Source organism: Hordeum vulgare, chromosome 4H (genome assembly GCF_904849725.1).
Source record: "Hordeum vulgare subsp. vulgare chromosome 4H, MorexV3_pseudomolecules_assembly, whole genome shotgun sequence".
Classification (NCBI taxonomy): domain Eukaryota; kingdom Viridiplantae; phylum Streptophyta; class Magnoliopsida; order Poales; family Poaceae; genus Hordeum; species Hordeum vulgare.
The window spans coordinates 382,578,969-382,602,187 of NC_058521.1; positions in this window are offsets into that span (position 1 = coordinate 382,578,969).

Below are 23,219 nucleotides of genomic sequence, written 5' to 3' on the forward strand. Positions count from 1 at the left end.
CCCATCCTGTAAGGCTTCTTATATATAGGCCTTGACCCGGGCATGAGCTCGATGATGAACTCGATGTCTCGATCAGGAGGCATTCCAGGTAGCTCGTCAGGAAAGACATCCGGGTACTCACAGACTACATCCACTTGGTCAAGCTCTACCTCGGATAGGTTGTTGATTCGAGGTACTTGAGGTGATACCGGCTCAGAGACATACTTGACCTTAACCCCTTGGTCGCTTGTCATGGTAATGGCCCTGTTGGCACAGTCCAAGAGACTCTGGTGCTTGGCCAGCCAATCCATGCCGAGAATTACTTCTAAGCCTTGCGACTTAAGCACAATGAGGTCTGCCAAGAAGCTCGTCCCATTGATAACTATCCCGACCCTTCTACACCCTAGATTGGTCCTCAACACTCCTCCCGGGGTTTGAATTGCCATCTGCCCACGAAGCAGAGTGGGTTTTAAACCACACTTCTCCGCAAACCTTCGAGTAACAAAGGAATGCGAAGCACCACAATCAAACAACACTGTAGGTGGGGTGGAGTTGACGAGGAACGTACCCAGAATGTAGTCCGGGTCTTCCTATGCCTCTTCAATGGTGATGTGGTTGATCCGCCACTTGCTATTGAACTGCTGGTTGCGGGGAACCTCGTTTCTTCCTAGTGCTCCTTGACCTGGGTTGGGTGCATTGGGACGCGGTGCATCGGGCTTCTTGTTGGGGCACTGCCTGGAATAGTGCCCGGTTTGACGACACCCAAAATAGGTGACCTGACCCGGAGGGTTGGTCTTGACTCCACTGTTATTCGGTGGGTTGGTAACTGGCTTGGTGTTGACTTGAGGCTAATAATTCTGACGGAATACCTGGGTCTTGTACTGCTGCTGCTGATAGTTGGGCCTCGCAGGTGCTGACTGCCATGGGCTTGGTCTTGCATTACTGGGTCCTCCACTTCCTATCAGCTTGCGCTTGAGGGTGTCGTCCATTGCAAGAAGCTTGTCTTCCAGCATAAGTGCCTTGTTAACCAGGTCGCTGAAGGTCTTGTAGTCGCAAACTACCAACTGGTATTGTAGGGACTGTTGCAACCCTTCCATGAAGCGTTCCACCTTAGCGCCCTCAGTGTTAACATCCTCAAGGGCATACCTCAACAAGAGGTTAAACTTCTGCAGATATTCTTTAACAGTTCCACTGCCTTGCCTCAAGGCTCGTAATTCCCGCTTCTTGGTGGTCATCATTCCTGGCGGAATATGAGCCGCGCGGAATTCTTCCTTGAACATTGCCCAAGTGATGACTTGCCCAGCCCGCATGATCTAGAAACCATCCCACCAAGCCCTGGCGGTGTCTCCGAGACAGTGAGAAGCATAAAGGACATTCTCAAGTTCATCGGTGCACTTGACCAGCACAAGGAGGTCTTCAATAGTGCGAATCCAGTCATCGGCATCCAATGGTTCAGTCGTCTCTGTGAATATGGGAGCCGTAGTCCGCATAAACTCGAAGAGAGTAGAGCGGCCATTGCCATTCCCGTTCTATGGCGGGTTGTTCACTAGGACTTGAGCCAGCTGCTGAATAGCGGCATTATTGGCTTGACGCTCCTCGCGAAGAGCCTGAAGGAACTGAGCCATAGTGAAGTTCTCGGGAGGAGGTGGCGGAGGAACATTGACAGGCTACTCATGGTGATCTCCAGCGTGAGCTTCTCCTTCGGTTCCCTGCGGCTGACCTGAGGAGGCGGTGCCGGGGTTGCCGAAGGTGCTGTTGCGGGTTGCGTTCACCATCCTGTCATGGAAACAGACAGGTCAAAAATTCACCTTGCAAGAAACCACAAGGGTTTGCTCTAGTAAGAGGGGGGTCTAAATGTGCGCTAGTGCGAGTCTTTAAAAATCAAAGTCCTGAAAACGGAATTTGCATTCATTGAAAACAAGTGACGTAGTCGCGTACAGGCTGCCTAAGGCAGAATGCGGCTTACATCATACACACTCATAATTTGAAAGATCGGATACATGGATACCCTACACTCAGGGGTACTCCTAGTTGCCTACGCTGAAATCTTACGCGGCGGACTGCTCGGTCTCATAGGTGGGTTCGGCAGGATCTTCATCTTCGTCGGTGGCTTCTTCCTTCAAAGGAGTGGAAGAAAGAAGCAGTACATCACGTCATCTCTTAGGTGAGGCAGCGAAGAGCTCAGTATACTCTTCCGCTGTCACGCGACAACTCTGAAGAGGGACATCCCGGATTGGTAGCACACCACCGCTGGTAGCAACACCATTCCTTCCTTCAGGTGCGCCTGCGTTCTTCACCTTGCGATTCTTCATCTTCTTGGTGTGAAGTAGGCCCTTGACTTGGTGCAGTTCTTGGCAAAGCTTCGTTGATTCCTTAACCAGAAGGTGCGTCAGGGTGTCGGATGAGTGTCTGAAGTAGGTCTGAAACCTTAATGGCATCCCATCCTTAGACGATGGGGTGAGCGTCCAACTCCCGTCCACTCATTCCTTAAGAAAAGGTAGGTGACGAGTAGCGGGCTCATCAGCCATCTCGGGGAGGATATCGCGGAGACGCACAAGCGCCTCTCGTGCGGCTGTCTCCATTGCTAGTATCAGTTCCCCCATTTGTGGTCCTTCAAATAACCAACTAGACATGGAGTCGTTATCCTTCACTATCACGTCCACGTGATATTCCTTGGTGTCGGCGTTGACCCAGTACTCGTGGTAGAGGAAGAAGGGCATGCGGCGTACGTGGCACTTCTCGAGACTATACACCAGGAGTAGGGGAAAGCCGGTCTCCAGAAGCGTCTCAGGTACGGCGGCCATCTACAAGATATAGGAGATAGAGAGAATCAGAAGGTTCTAGGTGCAAAATCTTAAGTGTAAGGCTGGTGTACTAATCGTTTTCGGCTAACGTCCATGCTACCTAAGGCTTCCTATAGTGAGGATGGCTCTGATACCAGTTCTGTGGGGACCTCGACTAGTAAGTCGAGATCGCCGTGCCCAGTGATCCCAAGGATCAATGCTCACTGAACACAGATACTGAATAATAGAGGCTTACATCCAAATACCGAATATTACATCAAATGACCGAAGGGTCAGGTTCACAAGCAGGGCCTAAGGCCAATTAAAACGGGTACAATGGGTAGCGGAAACTCATAAGGGCTAAGCGGGTGCCCATGCCATCAAGCCTACACCGACAGGCATTCTGACTTGGAAGCGTCCTAGATCGCAGGTCCGTCTCTGAAGACGTTCTCATCGCCAAACTCCGGTCCTTCCATGTCCGGTCAATAATATAACCAGTGGCAAGCCAATGAGTACTTTGAATGTACTCGCAAACAGCCCATGATACGAACAATGAAAGTGAAGGATACTAATATCATGCATCTTTAGTGTAACTCATCTGGGTAGAATGATCATGAATATGCATCAAGTTAAAGAATTACTCTTGAAGAACAGGTTACAAATATCAACATATCTGCTAAGGGCTGAACCATCCGGGTTCACCCTATATGTCAAGTCACCGGACTTGGTCATATTATTATTTCCATAACAACACCTTTTTAACACCACACACAGAGACACTTGGTTTATGCGGAAACGTTGGACGTAGTTTAAGGATGATTACCCAACTGTCCTTGACCGTGGACACGGCTATTCGAATAATTTGACACTCTGCAGAGGTAGTACGCTGGACCCACGAGATTCGGGAAACTTCCGTGTCATCCATGACTCGCGGTATATCACATATACCCGAGGTAAGTACCCGATCATTATCTTTCCCCTGACGATACTAGACAAAGAGGTCCACTCGATTGGTACCCAGCCCACATGTTGTACGTCTTACGAGCACCGACTCTAGACAGTATCAACCATGCGGGGATCAACAGTGTGCCTGGAACTAATAAAAATGGCATATCTCCCTTCCTCGCACGACCCCATCACAAGAGTGACGACGATCACTCCCGCCACTAGTAATGTGGCTCTTTGCTAGTACCGACCAGAGTAATGAACAAAGCCCCGTCCCATAAAGTGGTAATGTGGTCGTACTGGTAAGGTTGGTACGGTTGACACATCATAAATCTAATCCCATTTCCGAAACCATACTCACACAAAACACCGGTGCACCACTTCACCAAAAGTGGCCACCCATCTCATCATCACCCTCGGGCATTAGTGGCACCCGATGGGGTTTTTCATAAACCTTTGATTTAACTCATCATCATGCTCATGCAATGGTTCTCTAACTCTACTAGTCAACATGACAGTAGCATGATCCTCATAGATGGTAGAGTCAAGCTCATCATGCTTGTGCTCCGAGGAGCCATATGTATAACATCACCATCATGCAAGTGCTTCGAAGAAGCCTTCGGTAGCATCACACCAATGATGAACCGGCATTATGATCACATGCAACAGAAAGTACTTTCTATTCTAGCATGCATCAATTTATATGCTCAAGTCATGGTCAAAGGGCTGCTTGCCTTGGTCAGCTAGGTATCCGGGGTCTTCGAGGTCTTCCGCTCCGAATCCTTCATCACTTGGTAATTCTATCGTCGAGAATAGAATAAATAAGAAATAGCTCACACAAAAACAGATCACAAATCACTTTGAAAAATGTTGCAAAACTTGGTTAAATTCAGGTTGTTAATTTTAAAAATATCTTCTCTTAGTTTTTACTATCTGAGCATTTTTAATAATTATTAAACAGGGGCAAACTATTGCCTTTAATGCCTTTATATTATTATAAAACAGATTCTGTTTTTGAAAAATGCCAACAAAGGCAGAATCAAATACTACTCATTTTCAGAAAAATATCAGTGGACGAATTATATATTTCCACTGGGTAGTTATTTTTACAAAAATCATTTTAGTCTCTGTTTTAAAAATAAAAGAAAAAGGGCAAAGCCTGGCGTGGGAAGCAAGCCGCCCCAGCCAGCCAGCAGGCTGCCAGGCGCGTGCGCGCGCCAGGTTCTAACCTGACGTGCGGGCCCCTGGGGTCAGCGGATGTGGCTACGCGCGGGAGCTGCTCCAGGACGCCGACAGGTGGAGCCCACCTGTCGGGTGCTTCCCCTACCTCCGGCCAGGGAGAAGGAGATGAACTCCAGCGAGGCTATCGTCGTCCTTGGGCCTAGCTAAGGGCAGGAATGGGTTTAGCGTGCCTCCGCCTACCTGCAGGTGGTAGGGACAGCGCCGGAGATGCTTGGAGTCGCCGGCGACGAGGTGGCCGTGGCGGAGGGGTTTCGGGACGTGGCTGAACTGGTAGCTGGGGGCATGGGATAGCTTGGGGCTGTTGGGGGAAAGGTTCCTCGTGTCGAGGGGAGTGCTCTGGTGGGTCGAGTGTCGAAGGAGCCGGCGTGTAGCCGGAGATCGACCGGAGCTCCGAGGCGGAGGGGCCTCGGTTGATCTCGAGCAGCGGGGCTCTGCGAGCTCGATTGGGTGGTTAGGGAGGAGCTAGTGGTCGTGCAGAGGCTGCTGGATGGGTGCTGAGGCGCCGGGGGGCTATTTATAGGCTCGCGACGGTGAGCCGACTCGTTGGTGCCGGTGACTCACCGTGGCGCGCGCGCGTGCACAGTGAGGAGCCGGCTGCGAAACCACGGTCTCCGGACGTGGTTTGGGAAGCCCTGAAGCATCGGCCGCAGAGGGAGAAGGCGTGGGGTCGAGCTGCAGCGTCTGTGCATGCTCGGCCGAGTCGGGTGCGCACGGGCACGCGTCGCCCGAGCTCTAGCGCGGGAGAGGAGGGTCCCTGGCGGCTGCTTTACACAGAGGGGTTGTCGGGGGAGGTCATGGACACTTCGGGGGAGGTTAGAACCGGCCGGGAGCGTCGTCCCCTTCTTGGTGGCTCCCTGTAGCGCGTCCATAGCGCAGTTTTGGTATGCCACGGCATGCTTGCGCGCTTTGGGGCACTTTAGACGTGTCCCTCATGTCCTGGGTGTTGCTGGGAGTGTATCTAGCCGTTGTGTGCTAGTGAGAGCACTGGCTGGTCAAGGGGGACAGGTTTCTCTAGTGCTGTCAGCCCTGATCTGTGGCACAAATTGGGGTTCTTGTCACTTGTGCTTTGAACTATGGAGGGGCCAGTTGAGTGGGTGTTTAGATTGGTCTGAGGCACTAATACACCAAGTTTGAGGCTTTGACATTGGGTAAAACAATGGCTAGGTGGGTTTTTACTTTCCTGTCGGAAGGTGTTCGACAGTGGTTTGGGGTGCTTCCACTCCACCACTGGAACTGCAACTTAACAGGTTTGGTCTAGGGGTTAAAGTAGGGGTTTCCACCAATTTTTTGCTCCATTGAACAAGTTTAGCTTTGTAAACTTAAAAATGCATCAAAGTGGCCAGATCTGTCCTCTCCAAGGGAGTGTGACTAAACAGAGTCTAGCAAATCTCATTTTTGGTGTGGAGTCCTCATTTGAGGTGCCAAACACCCCTGCAAAGTTTCAGCCCCATTGGACAAACTTTGCTATGTAGAGTTGTTCCAACTCTATGATGGACACAGAGGGTTTTAGGCTCATTTGGTGTCCTTCCCGACCTTGGATCAAGGTGAGATTTTATGTGGGCACCAAATATGGCTTGGGGAGGCTCCTGTAATTTAATGGGATTTTATTGAGAGCATTTCCTTTAGAAATACCTAAAAAGGTTAAAACAGACAGGAATGGTTTTCAGGGTTTTATTCAAATAATTATAATATAAAATAGGGTTGAAAGTCTTATATATGGAAAATATATGTCCTTCTGAGTTTCCATGATTTTACTCAGAATTTTCTAAGGCAGAGAAGCATTTTTCCTTGTGGGAATATCATTCCTGGCCTTAGAAACATACATGTATTTAAAATAGAAAAATAATGTTTTAAAACATTACATAAAGTTTTTGGTAAATAATAATAGTATTTGAGTTCAAATCACCAACTTTGGTTGGGAGTGCTACTAGGCATCATGAGCTAGTAGTGTAACCCAAGCAAGGTAGAGGTGATCTGGTGTCAAAGAAAAAGAGTTTTGGGAACTCATTTAAAAATAAATAAATTTATCATGGGTTTTGGATCATCAAGAAAACAAGCATACATTCATACAAGACATTCATAGCATTTACAACATCACTAGAAAAAGTTTTAACAAGCTCTGATTTTTGCAACTTGAAGCATTGGTGGTGAAAAATAGGATGTGACAATCGGTCGCCCCGGCCGCTGTTCCTGAAGTGGTGGCTTCACCATCCCCGGCTGCTCCCGAGGCGGTTGCGCCGTATCCTTCGCGAGGGCCCCGGCTACATCCGCACCAGAGTCGGCGTACGCCGCACCGCTGGAGGCGGCAGCAGAATCCATAGCGTGGGCCGCCTCGCCGGAGCTTCCATCGGGGTCATAGGGTTGAAGGCCGTGCAGATCTACAGGGATCACACCACCATCTTCACCCCGCTCCAAAACAAAATCGTCCCAAGCGGCGTACTCGGCGATGCCGCTGGCCCTCACACGCAGCGCCTCCTCCATGCCCTGCAGCTCCGCCTCCGAGCCGTCGCACTGAGCGATGAGCTTGCCCAAGTTCAGGTTTTGATACCAGGACTTGGCCAAGCGCAAGGCCATGTAGGCTCCAGCGCGCGCGACAGAGGCGCGCCAGGCATCCAGGCGTTCCTCGTCAGCTGCAAGCCAGCGGGCGAGTCGGCTCATCGACGATGGCTCCACGCCAGCCGGCCACAAGACCGCCACCATCGACAAGCCTGCAACCTGGAGCTGAGCCACAGACTCGCCCATGGCATGCAGGCGGGCCTGGAGGCCCACCCCAATCTCCTCCAAGCTCCAGCCGGAGGTAGTATCTACCTCGTGCCCAGTCGCACGACGCTCCTCACGGCACACCTCGACGGCAGTGTCGGCTGTGACCTGGGTCGGAGGGGAGAGGCCTGAGACAAAAAAACAAGGGTGCAGTAAGAAGAGGAGATGGCCAAGAAAGTTGAAGACAAAACAAAAAAGAGAGACTCACGATGGAAGGCGCCATCGGTCTCATGGGCGATCTCCAGGACCTCAAGCTCCCGCACCTTGCTCGCATGAGTAAGGCGGGCAACCTCTTCCTAGAGAGTCGCCGCAGACTCCAGGGCCTTGGCCAGCTGCGACTGCATCTGGACAAGGGCCCCTTCCTTCTCCCTCAAGGCGATGTCCTTGAGGGCCATCTCCTTGAGATGAACTGACGCAAGGCGATCCACGTCGGCAGAGTAGGAGGCTTCCTTCTCCTCCAACGTGCTGTGCAGCTGCTCCAGCTCGACCCGGCTGGCCGCCTCGAGCTCCTTCTTCTCCGTTTCGAGAAGAGCCAGCTGCTCGTGGACCGGTCGCGAGCGCCTCATAGAGCGTCCCGCTCCATGGCGACCTCGCCCACCCGAACTTCAAGCTCGGCGATCTGGCCATCATCCACCAGATGCTTAGTCCGCAGCTCATTATAGGCCTGCGCCTGAGCATCATACAACTCCTGCCAAAAAGCAAAGGAAGAAGCAAGAATAAGATTCGGCCTGGTTAAGACATAACTAGCCCGATTCTCGGGGGCTACACCTAGTGGGTGCGCTAGCGCACCCCCACTAAAGAAGCACAAAAAGAGAAGAAGCTCAAAGAGATTCGGCCCGGCCGATGATCGGCCGGCCCGATTCTCGGGGGCTACACCCAGTGGGTGTGCTGTCGCGCCCCCACTGACGCAAGAAGAAGAAAGAGGAAAAATTCAACAAGATAAGGCGCTTACCCTGGTACGGGCCTCCAGGCGCTCGAGGTCGCCACCCACCACGCAGGCCGACTGCTCCACCTTGGTCCGGCTGCTGGAAAACATTGACACCAGCTCCGGGACACCGGTAAGTGCAGTATCGGCGAGCAATCGTGTGCGTGCCGAATTGGTCGCCCGCCACGACTTCATGGGCCGGCTCTCGACCTGGACTCCAGCTCCTGACGCAGCTGGACCGTGGTGGGGAACGACGATGGCGCCGGCTCCGGGTGCTGGCTTGACAGCCGGCTCCGCCAGTATCACGGTTGGCGCTGCCTCCTCAACATGAGGTTGATGGGCTGTACCCGGCGCATCCATGGCCACCCCCGGCGCATCAGGGGCCGCGTCCGGCGCATCCAGGATCAATTCCTGTGCGTCGGGCGCCGCCTCAGCCTGGGGGAGTCGGGGATCGTCTCCAAGTCCACTCGCGCTCAAGCATCCGGCTAGGAGGGCTGGGCTCCCTCAGCCCTTGGGGCGTGCCTTGGGGCTGCCTCGCTAGCTGGCTCCTCCGAGCGAGCGCGCGCGGAGGGGTCCTGTCTAGCCTTCGCACGCTTCTCCGCCGGCTTCTCGGCCCGGCTGGGGCGAGACTGGCCCTCGGCCGTCTTCCCCGCGATCGCGTCCCACCGGCGCTTGGACTGTGTCTCAAGCTCCCTCTGTGCAGCATCGGCTGCTGCCCAGCCAGCCCGCTCGGCTGCGGAGGCGGTGTCTTCCTCCACGTCCTCCGCCTCCCTGTCGAGCAAAGTTCTTAAAGAACAAAGCTTCCCACAAGATAAACGAAGAGAAGGGGGAGGGAATCTTACCCCGCGACCATAGGCACCTGCCTCCGGCCGGCACCACGGTGCTTCTAGACGACGCCTGCTCGTGCTCCGGCTGGAGGACCCGGCGCCGGCCGCTTAGGAGCTGGCCTGGATGCTGTGGCACCCTTGCCCTTCCTCCCAGCCGCCTCATCGGTGGCGGTTGCCCCGGCCCTTTGACGCCGGCCGTGCGTCAGTGGCGCACTGGTGACCTCCTCCACCCTGTTGGAGTCCTCCTCGAAGGCTCCACCAGAGAAGAATGAGGGAGTCTCGTCATCGTCCGTATAGTCTGCGACGGAGGGCCACGGGTACTCATGAGACGGCTCTGTCCCTTCCGACTCCAGGGCGTTCTGCGAGCCTGCGGAGGAGTCTGAGCGAGACTCAACCACGCCCTCATCCTCAATCTCCGAGGCGTCGGACACATCCACGTCGGGAGCGGGCGTACGGAGGGATCCCTACAGCTTCTCGAACAGCTGCGAAAAAGGATTCAACCGCCGGCTCAACGAGACGATCGGTTGCAAGACGAACAGCGAAGAACGAAGAGACCACTTACCATTGGAGGCGGACGAGACCTGTTGAAGGGGTCATCCCCCACGACCAGTCCCCGCTGTCGTCCATGCGGGCGGTGGAGATCAGGTTCACCCTTCGCGCTACCGCGCCGGGGGTGAACCTCTTGGTGGATAGCCTGCAGGGATCATGTCGGCCGCTCATCAGGCAGACCAGATGTGGCCGCTTCTGAAGTGGCAGGATCCGGTGGGTCACCATAGTGGTGAGTAGGTCACGGCCAAGGAGGCCGCTCTTCTCCAAGATCTCGAGGTGGGCACAGATCAACGCCACCTCGGGAATCGGCTTGGGGGTCTTCGCCGCCCAGTTCAACCTCGTCGTCGGGTCGATGTTGAACGGGGGCATGTTGTGGGCGTCCTGGGCGGGGTCGGCTTTCTTCACGTAGAAGCAGCCCTTCTGCCACTGCTTGATGGACTCCTGCAGCGGCATCTGGGGGAAGCCCCACTTCGAGCGGTGATGCACCAGCGCGGCTCCGCACGGCGTCATCGGGCGCGGTCCGGTGAACTTCTCCAGCTTGGACTTCTCCATGGCGATGGATTGCTGCTTGAAGAAGAACAAGTTGCACCACAGATCGACGCGGGGCTCGATCCCCACAAAGCCCTCGCACAGGATCACAAAGGCCGACAGCTCCAGTATGGCATTCGGCGCCAGGTGATGCGGCTGCAGGCCAAAGAAGCGAAGCCACTCGGAGAAGAAAGCACTGGCCGGAACCCTGAAACCCCGGTAGAAGTGCTCGTTGAAGACCACGAGCTCTCCCACGGCATGTGTGGGAGCGGTCTCGGTGCCGGGGAGTCGCACCACCACCTGGGAGGCTCGGGGCAGCAGCCGGTGATGACGAAGCGCCTCGATGTGCTCTTCGCCGATCTCGCTGCCTAGCCAGGCTCCCTGCGACGAGGCCTTCTGTGACGAAGAATTCTTTGAGGTGGAGCCGCCGGCCATGGCTGCGGGCGGCTAGAACTCGAAAGGGCTGGTGGCTCTACAACGAAGAAGGCGAGGAAGAGAAAGAAGGCGAGCTCTTTCTCTCTGGGCTCAGGGAGGAAGAGAGCGTCGATGCGGGGCGAGAAGGGGGGCGAATGGCCTCCTCGGAACCCCTGCATCCCATTTAAACCCCCACGAAGTATCGTGGGGAGGGGATCCGGTGCGCAGGGGACCCCCACTAACCCTGCGTATTACGGGCGGTAACGCTTCCCTAAGCCCAACCATCGCGGAGTAAATCCGTAGAGGAACTCTCATGCGGAGGCCGAGGGGGCGTCTTGGCGGGACCCAGGGCCCACGCCCGGTCCCTTCACCAATAATTACCATGATTACGTCAGGCGGGGCCTAGCACGTGGCATCTTCTGGGCGACCTACGACGAAGCCGAGGCGTCGCTTTGAAGCCTGCCGGTTTTGGAGACGGCGCTCCTCGTCACGAATGGCGGCAGAAGTACCAAGGCAAATCATCCAGCCAGTGAGGCCGCCGCCCGCAGGCGGCAGGCCTCTCCAGCTTTGGGGACTACTGTCGGGGGGATAACCCCGGCGTAGGCTCATCAAGCCTGCTCCTTCATTTCCGGCCCAAAGGATATGAACAAACACAGTTTCCTAAGGCCCAAGTCTTCTGGCCGGCTAGGCCGCGCCTACCGTCTAGAGGACGAGGCGGCCATCTCTCTAGCCGGCCAGGCAACCCCTGCTGGCTAGAGTCGAGGCGGTTACCTCTTCTGGGCCGGCCTGGTCCAGCCAGCCGGCTAGGAACGAGGCGGCTGTGCCCAAGCCGGCTGGCCAAGCAGGCTAGCCGGCCGGGGATCACAAGTCACATCAGATCGTAGGTCAGGATGAGACCTTACGATTAAAGGTAGCTACGCGTCAGCAAAGGTATTGGATCGGGGTGTCCGGTAGGTATGAGCGTCGGCGGCCACGCCGCTGACCTACCCCGGCTCTGATCCATCACCTAGCATAGTGTCGGACCGTCGCACTCCCACTCCATTACTGCACTCGGCGTGGGGAACAGTGGAGGCGGCCGTACTACCTGCCCATGACGAATCTCGCTGGACGATGCTCGACGTACAGCGGGCGCTCGGTGTCAACCTTACGCAAGAGCTTCATTGGCCAGTTGGCGGGTCCCACAGCCAATCGAGACCATGCAGCCGACTGGCCCCTCGAGCGACAAGACAAGACTCTCGTGGGCCCCTGATCAGCTCGCGAGGCTGCCAGCCGGGTCCCACTCTTGTACCCTTTATCCATATTGTAGGCCAGTGGATTCGACTATAAAACCCGGTCACCCTCCATGTAGAGGGTCGGTCGAACAACACTTCACACCCACCAACCACATAGAGAGAGGCTGAGACGAGCCGGCTGCTCCCCTCTTCTTCCTCCCAACAGAGCTCCAGCAGAAACCCTGTAATCCATTGACACGCATCAAACACTCCGGCAGGACTAGGGGTCTTATCTCTACGGAGAGCCCTGAACCTGGGTACATCGTGCGTTCCATGCTTGTACCAACCTCATTCCCATCGCCCTCCTTTGTCCCTTCGGTTCTCACCGACTTTAGCCTACCTATGGCATATGTTGTGAGTATTCACCGACATTTGGCGTCACAATCTATGAATACCTTGTTCATCGCAAGAAAATCCATACCAAGAATAAGATCAATCTTGGAATTGCCAAGAAAATAAGGAGCAGCCATAAAGAATACCCACCCATCTTGACAGATACATCAAGAATCATTGAAGTTGACTTCATGGCCAATCCCAGAGAAACTACACCCAATGGTCTACCCAACATTTCTGAATTGAAATCATGCTTAAGAGAAAATGTCCTAGACATGAAACAATGTGATGCACCTGAATCAAACAAAACTCTTAAGGGAAAAGAATTAACCATGAGATTACCCATGATCACATCTGAGGAGTCTTCCGCTTTAGTTGCATTGACCATGTTCACTCTTGCTGCATTGGGATTATGCTTCACCATTGCATTGTCTAGGGTCTTGATTTGTGGAGGAGGCGGAAGACGCTGCTGGCTGGTACACTTGTTGGTGGAGTGGCCTTGCTCACCACACTTGTGACAAGTCACCTGTCACAGCGGACGAAAGTGAGCTGGAGGAACTGCTAACTTAGGTGGCTGAGACTTCTGTTGGAAAGATGGGTTGGGTGTGTGGGAAGATCCATAACCACCAGATTGCTTGAACTGTTGAGACTGACGAAGCATAGGAGGAACCCATAACTTATGCTGCTTTGGGACAATCTGAGCTCAGGACAAAGTGTAATTGGTGTCGCTGAAGCGCTTCCTTGAAATCTCGACCCTGAGCAAAGCTGACTCAGCCCTGAGAGCGAAGTTATAGAAGTGATGAAACTCATGAGGTTCGTGCAAAGCAAGAGAAAGCTGCAAATCTTCTTTGGGACCACCTCGAAACCAATAGATCCAGCTCTTCTCATCTGGAGCATCCTGCTTGTTATAGCGTGCAAGGTTCTAGAACTCCACTCAAGGTTATTGTACAGAGATGAGCTTCCTTTCTTCATACACCTCAACTTCTCACACATGCCCTCAACAAAACTTGTCAGAATATGATGGGCTCTGAAATCATGGGAAAAGTCATCCCAACTGATTACTCGACCACGTCTAGAATCTTTGAGCTTCTCCCACCACTCGGCTCCTTGACCCTTTTGCTGGAAAGTAGCAAATCTGACATAGTCCTCACGCTTGATATTGCTGCACTCGAAATGCTTACTCCTGTCATGAAGCCAATCATGTGCATCAAACGTTTGTTCACAACAAGTGAAGGACTTAGGTTGATTAGCCAAGAATTGATTGAGAGACGCAAACTACTACTGGTTGTTGATATTCCCTTGCTAGCCTTGGTTCCTTTCTGGCATAATTTGAAGCAGCATGTGAGTGTTTGCATTGGTCGAAGCCATCGAGGCTTGCCATGCCTCTTGAGGAGGGGGTGGTGGAGGCTTTGACTGCTCCCCATCACGACCCTTGTTTTGGTGAGTTGCTAGAGCCATCCTCGAGACGGACAACAACATTAGACCACAAATGAAAGATGAAGTCGATAAGCTGAATCAAAGGCTTGAAATATTGCAACATGAAGTCTTAGTAATTTGTAATCGAACTAGAATTAGTAAGAATGCTTCCACAAAATTAGTGACACCATCATAAGATTCTAAAGCCACTTGTAATTGTCAAGTTTGAGCTAGAATCGCTCGGAACAAATGTATATCTCAACATACATCCGATGAAAGAGTTTCCTAGGTGACTAATGGAATTCCCACGTGAGAACTCCTGAAACTTCAAGTTATGCAATCGGGTCCAACGATACAAGGAGCAAAACTTCACACAACTCCTAACATGATACTATGCTCCAATGTAACACATCCATCAACACATAACCAGAGTCTTGGAAACCCATCTATCTCGAACCTTCGTAATCACAACGATACCAAGTATGGCAGCACATCCCAACTCTCTCCACCACTACTGGGGATGCCGGATTGCTCTCACCACTACTAGTATTGAAGCAATTTCAAACATCCTCCATCCTGAGATACTAAAAGTCTAAATGATAACGATGTGTTCAAGAATCCCCTTGAGCTAAACTTCCTGGAAGAAATCAAGCCACACAAGAGGCACCAACTCCGAACTCCATCACATCGGTATCATATAGATTCCCAAAATATACGTGTGATCCTAAAAAAATTTGAGCGAGAAGAGGAGCAGAATTCAGATTCCTATGTCGTGAACCTCACTAGAGCAGGGAAGAGGAGTAAAAAGAAACTTACTCTCTCATATAACTAAGACTCAAAATAGTTTTCACTAGACTTGATTCGGCCAAGTTCGATCAATCAAAGGCTCCTATTGGTCGTATGGCTCTGATTACCAACTTGTAACGTCCAAGATGCGGAACTATCCATATTTGGGGACGAGGCCTTATTATGGATAGAGGTGCATCTTAGCATTTCACAAGTACAGAAATCATCGCAATACATACATGAAGACATGAGTATATGGAATGGCTTACACTCCCCACAAGTTAAGTTACTAGACCCATAACATTATTCAATCGTCCATAAAACATGGTCTGCCTACTGACAAGATAAACGAAAAAAATACAATGACTCTGTCTCACAAGCCCAGGAGACGACCAAGGTCCTCTAATCATCGAGGTACGTCATGTACATGCAGCCACTGCCTTCATCGAACTGCCACTAAAGCTGCATACCATCAAACGGCTCTAGATCTGCGGTACCTAGACCTATGGTGTTGTAGTAATCTATAAGACACATGGACTCAGCAATCTTGCGACCATGATACCAGAACTAATCAAGTAATTGGGTATGGAAGCTTAAGTGTTGAGGTTGTAGCAGCACTAAGCATGTATGGTGGCTAACTTACGGGGACATAATGTAAAGTGAGTGGTATACGCATGATGGTCGTGAACTACATAATGATCACTAAGTGATCCTGAACACCTACTTACATCAGTCATAACCCCACTGTGTCCTCAATCGGAGAAAGAGCTCGCAAAAGTGACATTCACGGTTACACACATAATTGGCATTTTTAATTAAGTTTACTTCAAATTATCTGGATGTTACACAAAGTTTCCAAGTGGCCACATAACCGCGGGCATTGCTTTTAGAAAGATATTAACCCTACACGGGTGCTCGAACTAGTCCATCACAAATGACCATAAGCTGCATAGAAATCCTCGACCACAGAAAACCCGTGATCTCCTCGGATTCCTTAGCGAAAAACCTCAACCTTGAGATAGCCCAAATTATCCTCGGAATCCCGATGCACACGACACCTCGAGAAGGTGAAGACAAATCCGGCAAGACCGCCCGACGTGTCCATGAACCCGATAAGAGTCGTGTATCCCCGTTTTAGGACACCATGGATAAGCTAGTGTACAGGGCGTGATAGATATCACCCAAGTTGCCCTAGGTTGGCCCCGCATAGTGCTCAGGGTTGGACCAACACTCACGAGGAGCACTGGCCCGGGGTTTGAATTATTATCCTCGGGGTAGTTATTCCATATGCTTTTTATTATTACGTCGTTTAGAAAATTGAGTACCAAAGTTGGGTCTTGCCACATGATAACCCACAAGTTTAGGGGCTCACAACAGTTTTTACGGGTAAGTTAACACAATTTATTGATTCGACACAAGGGGAGCCAAAGAATATTTATAAGCTTTAACAGTTGAGTTGTCAATTCAACCACACCTGAAAGATACTTGCTTCGCAACGAACTATTAGTAGCAACGGTGATATGGAAGTGATGGTGCGAACGGAAATAATAGTGGCAAAGCAACGAAAGTAAAACGGCGAAAGTAAAGGAACTTTAACTAGCAGTATTAAAACACTATAGTCTAAGGAGATGGATGGTTGGTCATGGATGAGAGATATCATGTATTTAACTTGGGGCAAGGCACATAGAAAAGTAATGATCATCTAGGCATATATCAAACATTAGGCATGTATCCCGAGGTAGTCGTGCGTGCTTGCAATAAGAACTTGCACAACATCTTTTGTCCTACCATCCCGCTATCAACGGGGCCAAAAGGAACCTATGGAGATTAAGGTGCTCCTGTCAAAGAGCACCGGAACAAAGCATTAGCAATCTATGGATACATGGAATCCTCAAACTATAGTCTATCCCCTTTGGTGTCACAAGCTGTCACCATTGGGATCGCCGGTTCCAGACTATAATAGGTGCATACTACTCATAGATAGGATCTAGAACACAAATATATTCATGAAAACATAAGGTATTCAGATCTGAAATCATGGCACTCTGGCCCAAAGTGACAAGCATTAAGAGTAACAAGTAGTAGAAAAGATGATAACCACCATAGTAGATGATAGGCAGCATGCCCCCAACAATCCGACGAACTATTACATGATCTAACTCATCCAGTCTGTCCCATCCCCTTCACCTACAGCAGGTAATTACTCACACATGATGGGAGAAGCCATGGAAGGATGATGGAGTGGTGATGGTGATGACGATGGCGGCGATTTCCCCTCTCCGGAGGCCAAAACAGCCTCCAGAGTAGCTCTCCCGAAGAAGAACCGAGGGTGGCAGCGACTCTGCATCGAGAACTTGCAAAACGACTTCTGTTCTAGAATTTCCACGTCATGGGTAAAAATAGGAGCCGGAATAGGGCACCTGAGGGAGTGTCCCCCACCCAAGCGGCCTCCGAGTGCGGCCAGGGGGCAGGCCGTGCCAGCAGGTCGCCTTGGGGCCCTGTGGCTCCCCTCTGGCCCATCTTCTGGCCCATGGTTCCTCCCGGTGCGTGGATTTTCTCTATTTTTATGGGAATTTTCCGGGACGTATAAATATCCATTTTCCTGCGCACAAGAAAACCATACAGGAAGATTTGCTGAAAACAGCGTTAGTCCGGGTTAGTTTAGTTCAAATCAAGCAAGAATGAGGTCAAAACAATAGAAAAAGTGTTTGGAAAAGTCGATACGTTTGAGACGTATCAAATCCCCCAAGCTTACATATTCCTTGTCCTCAAGCAATTCAGTTCAACGAACTGAACGCGACAAAGAAAACTTTTACAAACTCTTTTGCTTGATCAGATGTATACAAGCATGCACTACGAACAAGTCCAAAAAGCATTGAAGTAATGCAACAAAGACAATGCACGAAGCAATCCTTTGATCATGTGAAGAATTTCAAACAACTAAGAATGAATAATATGTAACTGAAAATCATAACGAGATCACAATGCACATGACTTGGATATACTAGAGTGGTATATCGCTAGCCCCCAAGAGTGAAGCAAAACATAAATGCAGACACTCCTTCAGAGTATTAAAGGAGACTAGAAATAAATAATTCATTATAAGCAATATCACAATCATGTAGAAGACAATGTGGTGCTTTGGGACAATGCACATTACACTCAGAATGACAATTATGCTCTCTATAGTTGGTGCTTTTTATAAGAAGAGGACGACTCAACAGAAAAGTAAAATAGATAGGCCCTTCGCAGAGGGAAGCATTGATTTGCAGAGGTGCCAGAGCTTGAGCTTTAAAACAGAGATAAATCAACGACGAGCCGAATATGCCCAAATAGAAAAGTAAAGTTTTAAAACAGAGCTTTAAAACAGAGTAAAATAGATAGGCCGGTATGCTTTCACTGTCAAGTAACAACTAAGAGATCTCAATATCTTCCATGCTAAATGCATTATACGCGGATGCCAAACAAAAAAGTAAAGTTTTAACTCCCCCTCCACCAATCGATCACACTCCACGACGGGCCGAATCCACGGGTACCGTCCTTACAAACAACAATCCTAGGGGAGTTTTGTTTCATTAAATTTGATATGACTCTGAGCATGGAACAGGGCATCCCAGTTACCAGCCACTTTCTCGCGAATGATAGTGAATCAACACATATCTTGAGAATAACCTACTTAGCATGGAAGATACTGATAGCCCCTAGTCACTACATGAGCGATTCGGGCATACAAAACAAAATATTCAATTGGAAATTTAGAACACGTCACATGCAAATTTACATAGGACGACACGTAAATACCGCATATAGGTAGGTATGGTGGACTCATATGGCGCAACTAGTTTGAAGGATTTTGGATGCAGAAGTAGTCAGTCCGTTTAGTACAGGCGAACGCTAACAAAAGACGGGGAAGCGACCAACTAGAGAGCAATAACGGTCGTAATCATGCAGAGCGACAAAGCAACATTGAATCGGGCATGAAAGCGAGATAACTATTATGAAATAAAAAGATCTTCAAGGCTTGATAGACTTCTAGTCGTAAACATGTGTAAGCATGTGCCAAGTCAATCCAAAAACTCTCCGAATGGAAATACCACTCTAGTATGCCAAACCATGAACAATGCAACGCATGCTAAACATTTCAATAATACATTATGCACTCGAGATATTTGAGACTAGTCATAAAGAAAGCATGAACTACTGGAGAGCATTGTAATCATAGCACTATGTCGCTACAAGCTAGTCTCTAGATACTAAGTACAAGCATATGTACAAAAGTAGAAACAAATAGAGTTCATACCAGCTTTCCTTGTTACATTCCTTCCGTCGATCTTCATCATTATTGCGTCGTCACTTGCACGATCGAACGTAGAAAGATATAATCAAGTGCAATTGCAACCATGGACGCGAGCTGAACTCTTCAAACAAAGAAAACTAAAGCGAGAAAAGAAATTTTTTTCGGTTTTCCAAAGGTTAAGCGAAAGCAAAAATAAAAGAGAAATCTTTTTGTTGTTTTCGCAAAGAAAGAACAAAGAAGAATAGGCAAACAATCTGAAAATACTTACAAAGGATACTACGGATGATACAATGAAAGGGGAGAAGGATACGTACTCCCCCAAGCTTAGGCTTTTGGCCTAAGTTGAGCTCGGCTACTACGGGCTCCAGGAGCTTCCTCCGGCTCCAGGGTGGTACTGGTGGCTCCAAGAAACATACGAGGCCTCGGGCGCGTACACTGATGCCCATCTGGCCTCCCAAGGAGAAGGCTCTTCTTCCTCGGGAATAACCTCCTCCATCGGGTTGTGGAACTCCTGCTGGATCACGAACTCGTCCAGCTCAATCAAGGTGAAAGACCACCCGTTCCTGCTAGTGTAATTAAACAAAAGTGGTGCAGGAAGACAGATCTCGTGAGTAGTAAGCTCGCCAAATCTCATAATATAAACAAGGTTACCAAACTCAGAAGTCCTAGTAACAAACTCATGTCTCTTCATACTGATAAGATCAAAGCTTATCAATGAAAAAGGCGTGTCATCCGTGCACACAGTGCGCCCGAGGTGCTCAAGAATAAGCGTGGCATAAATGCCACCAAAGTGAGGCCCTTTGCCGCTGTTAGCGACGAGGCGACGAGCAACTAAAGCACCAATATTATACGTGTTATCTCCTAAGAGGGCAGCTGCCAAGATAGCGAGATCTGGATCCGAAACGTTACTCATGTTGTCACGAGCTAGCACCCTTCCAGAAATATAGTATCTGAGATATCTGATGTGTGGAAACAAGATGCTGGAGATCTTCCCCCGGTGAATTTCTCGCGGGTCCTTACTACAAAGGGAAGCGAATAGGGATTTCAGCTCATATGGATGAATGCTCATTTTGGTCATCTTCCCGATATTCCCCACACCTAGAATATCACAAAATGCTCCCAAAGACATGGTCAAGACATCCTCACATAATCTGAATTCAATCATGGAAGTTTTATCATTATATCTAAACCACTTGACAAAATAATAGGTGAGTTTTGGATATTGCTGCACACGTCGTGTTATGATATGTGCCAAACCTGCAGCTTCACTGAGGCTATCAAACTCATCCTTAATACCTGCCACCATAAGGAAATCTGAACACGGGTATGCCATGGCATGCGTCGTGTCCGTCTCATGGAACAACTCCGGTGGCACGATATCATCATTGTAACTTGTCCTCACACTAGAGGATGAAGTTGCAGCTCTAGTTAGTCTATTAGTAGGCTCGAGTCTCTTCTTCCCAAGACATCCTTTTGCTTTTCCAAACAAGCTCATTTCTGATTTTTTTGGTTCAACACAAGAATGGAGGTTTAAGCAAAAATGAGTTGGAGCAAACTATTCTACTCACTCCCCTTATGCATAAGCTTGCATCAAAACTTCACAAACAAATTTCTTAGCATGCATGCAAGCTCATATGAACAACACCAAGAGCTCCTAAATACTCACAAATAAGACCACCAATCAAAATTTTAATTGGAGGAGTGGAGGAGTCACATACCAGGGAGCAAATGCTCAAATTCTCAATGCAAATGATGGGTTGTAGAGAGAGATCTAAATTTGCCACCGAGAACAACAAGAACTCAAGCTCCGGGAGAAAAATCGGGATTTTTGGAGTGAGACAAAGAGAGAAGGGCGGAAGAAGTACGTGGAAAGGAGGCCAGGTGGGCCCAGGAGACCAGTGGGCGCGGCCAGGGGGCAGGCCGCGCCAACTAGCCGCTTGGACTAATGGTGGCCCCCTGGCTTGCTCTAGGTGCCCCTGCGTCTCTTTTTTGATGGAATTTTTTATTTTAGTTTTTCTGGAATTTTTGTGACAACTTTACTTCTGAATTTTTTTTGAAATACTAAAAGCTGCAAAACTTCCGGAAAACTCGAAACAATGGTTAAACATATGAAGTTTCAAAAACATAAAACTTTGGTACAGGAAGGAGGATGAAAGATAAAGGAAATGAAAACATAACAAGCTTCTCTTTTTACTCATATAAAACATATTTGTTGGCAAGGTTGATCATGTCCTACTACCAAATAGGTGTTATATTTGAGCAAAAAGTTTCACTTCATATAAAGCAATCATGGTACCTTTATTTTAATGGATATTGTCCCCACCATAATGGTTTTGTATTTGTGGTACACATGTAGAGGACAATCCCACTCTCCAATCTTCACGGTCTCAATATTCTCAATAGAATTAAGGCCATTCCTTTTATCAATTTTCTTCAAAAAATATAAGTGTGCTTCTTCTCATTAAGATTGAAGGTCACCTTCCCTTTATTGCAATCAATAATAGCACCTGCAGTGTTAAGAAAAGGTCTACCAAGAATAATAGACATGCTCCCATCCTCGGGCATGTCAAGCACAACAAAGTCAGTAAGGATCAAGCAATTAGCAACTTCAACGGGAACATCCTCACAAATACCTACAGGAACGGTTGTTGACTTATCAGCCATTTGAAGAGAGATATCTGTAGGGATTAGTTTATCTAGACAAAGCCTTTTGTAAAGAGATAAAGGAATTACACTCACTCCTGCACCAAGATCACAAAAAGCAATCCTAACAAAATTATTTTTTATGGAGCAAGGAATGGTGGGTATACCTGGATCACCAAGCTTCTGAGGAATCTTGCCATTAGAAGAGTAATTAGCAAGCATAGTAGATATCGCCTCATTTGGAACTTTTATTCTATTAGTGACAATATCTTTCATACCTCGAGTACGGAGGCAACTTAATAGCATCGGTCAAATGAATTTGAAGAAAAAGAGGTTTCATCCATTCACAAAATTTATTGTAATGCTCTTCTTCCTTAGTTTTGAAAGACTTACCTGGAAAGGGCTTTGATTTTTGTACCCATGGTTCTCTTTCCTTCCCATGTTTTCTTGCAACAAAATCTTCTCTAGTATACCTCTTGCGCTTGTCGGGTGCTTCTTCTTCTCGTATCTCAGGAGGATCAATCTTCTCATTATCTTTATCAGGTTCAACACCATCTTCAGTTTCAGCATCGGAAATAGATATACTATTAGGATCAACAGTAGGTTCTTCATAAATTATGGGATCATTGGAGTTGTCAGCCTCCTTGTGTTTCTTCTTCTTCTTCTTCTTCGAGGAGCTCACAACGTCTTCTTCCAGCAATTGAGAATCTTCCACGATCCTCTTTGGATGCCCCTCCGGATAAAGGTGGTCCTCGGTATGTGTAACTCCTCGGGTCTTTATACCATATGCGTGCGTATCAACTTGTTTGTCATTGTTAGCAAACAAATCTTTTTGTATATTAAAAATTTGTTCAAGCGGAGTTTGAACCATATGAAAATGCTTAACAAGACCTTTAACATCATTAACCGTTCTACTTAAAACATCAAGCAAACTTGTAACACCCCAAAAATCGGGTTATCAACTTTTGTTCTGTTATTCCTTCCTAGGTTTTCTCTCCCAAAATTTTTCTCTGAAATTTGGCAAATGACTAGGTGAATCCAGTCTATCCTCAACCTCTCAGTGCTTTTCCCATGTCCTTGTGCCATCTTGCCCTTGTTGAGTTATTCCCGAACCTCTTTCAAACCCTAGCTCCGAAATATTGGAACTGGGAATCCTGCCTTTGTGTTTACAAAAGATCTATCATTTCCCTTGCTCTAATAATCCTCCAAAGATTTCCATAGATCATTCTTCCCTCATAAACCCTAGATATGCAAAAATATTGCCAAGTCCTATGCAATATTTCTCCTCTAGAATTAATTCTTGTTTCTGCCTTTGTGAGGAATTAAATCCAAGAAAATATCTATCCATCTCCCAAGGTCATGAAAACTTGTGGAGATATTCTTTGTGATCATATGAAGCTATCATCAAATATTGGCCATTACTAAGTGGGGAAAATTGCCTTTTTCCTATTTAAAGCCAATATTCCAATTTGGGACCTTTCCAAAGGAACTACCATTTTGGTAGCTAGGAAAAATCCCAAA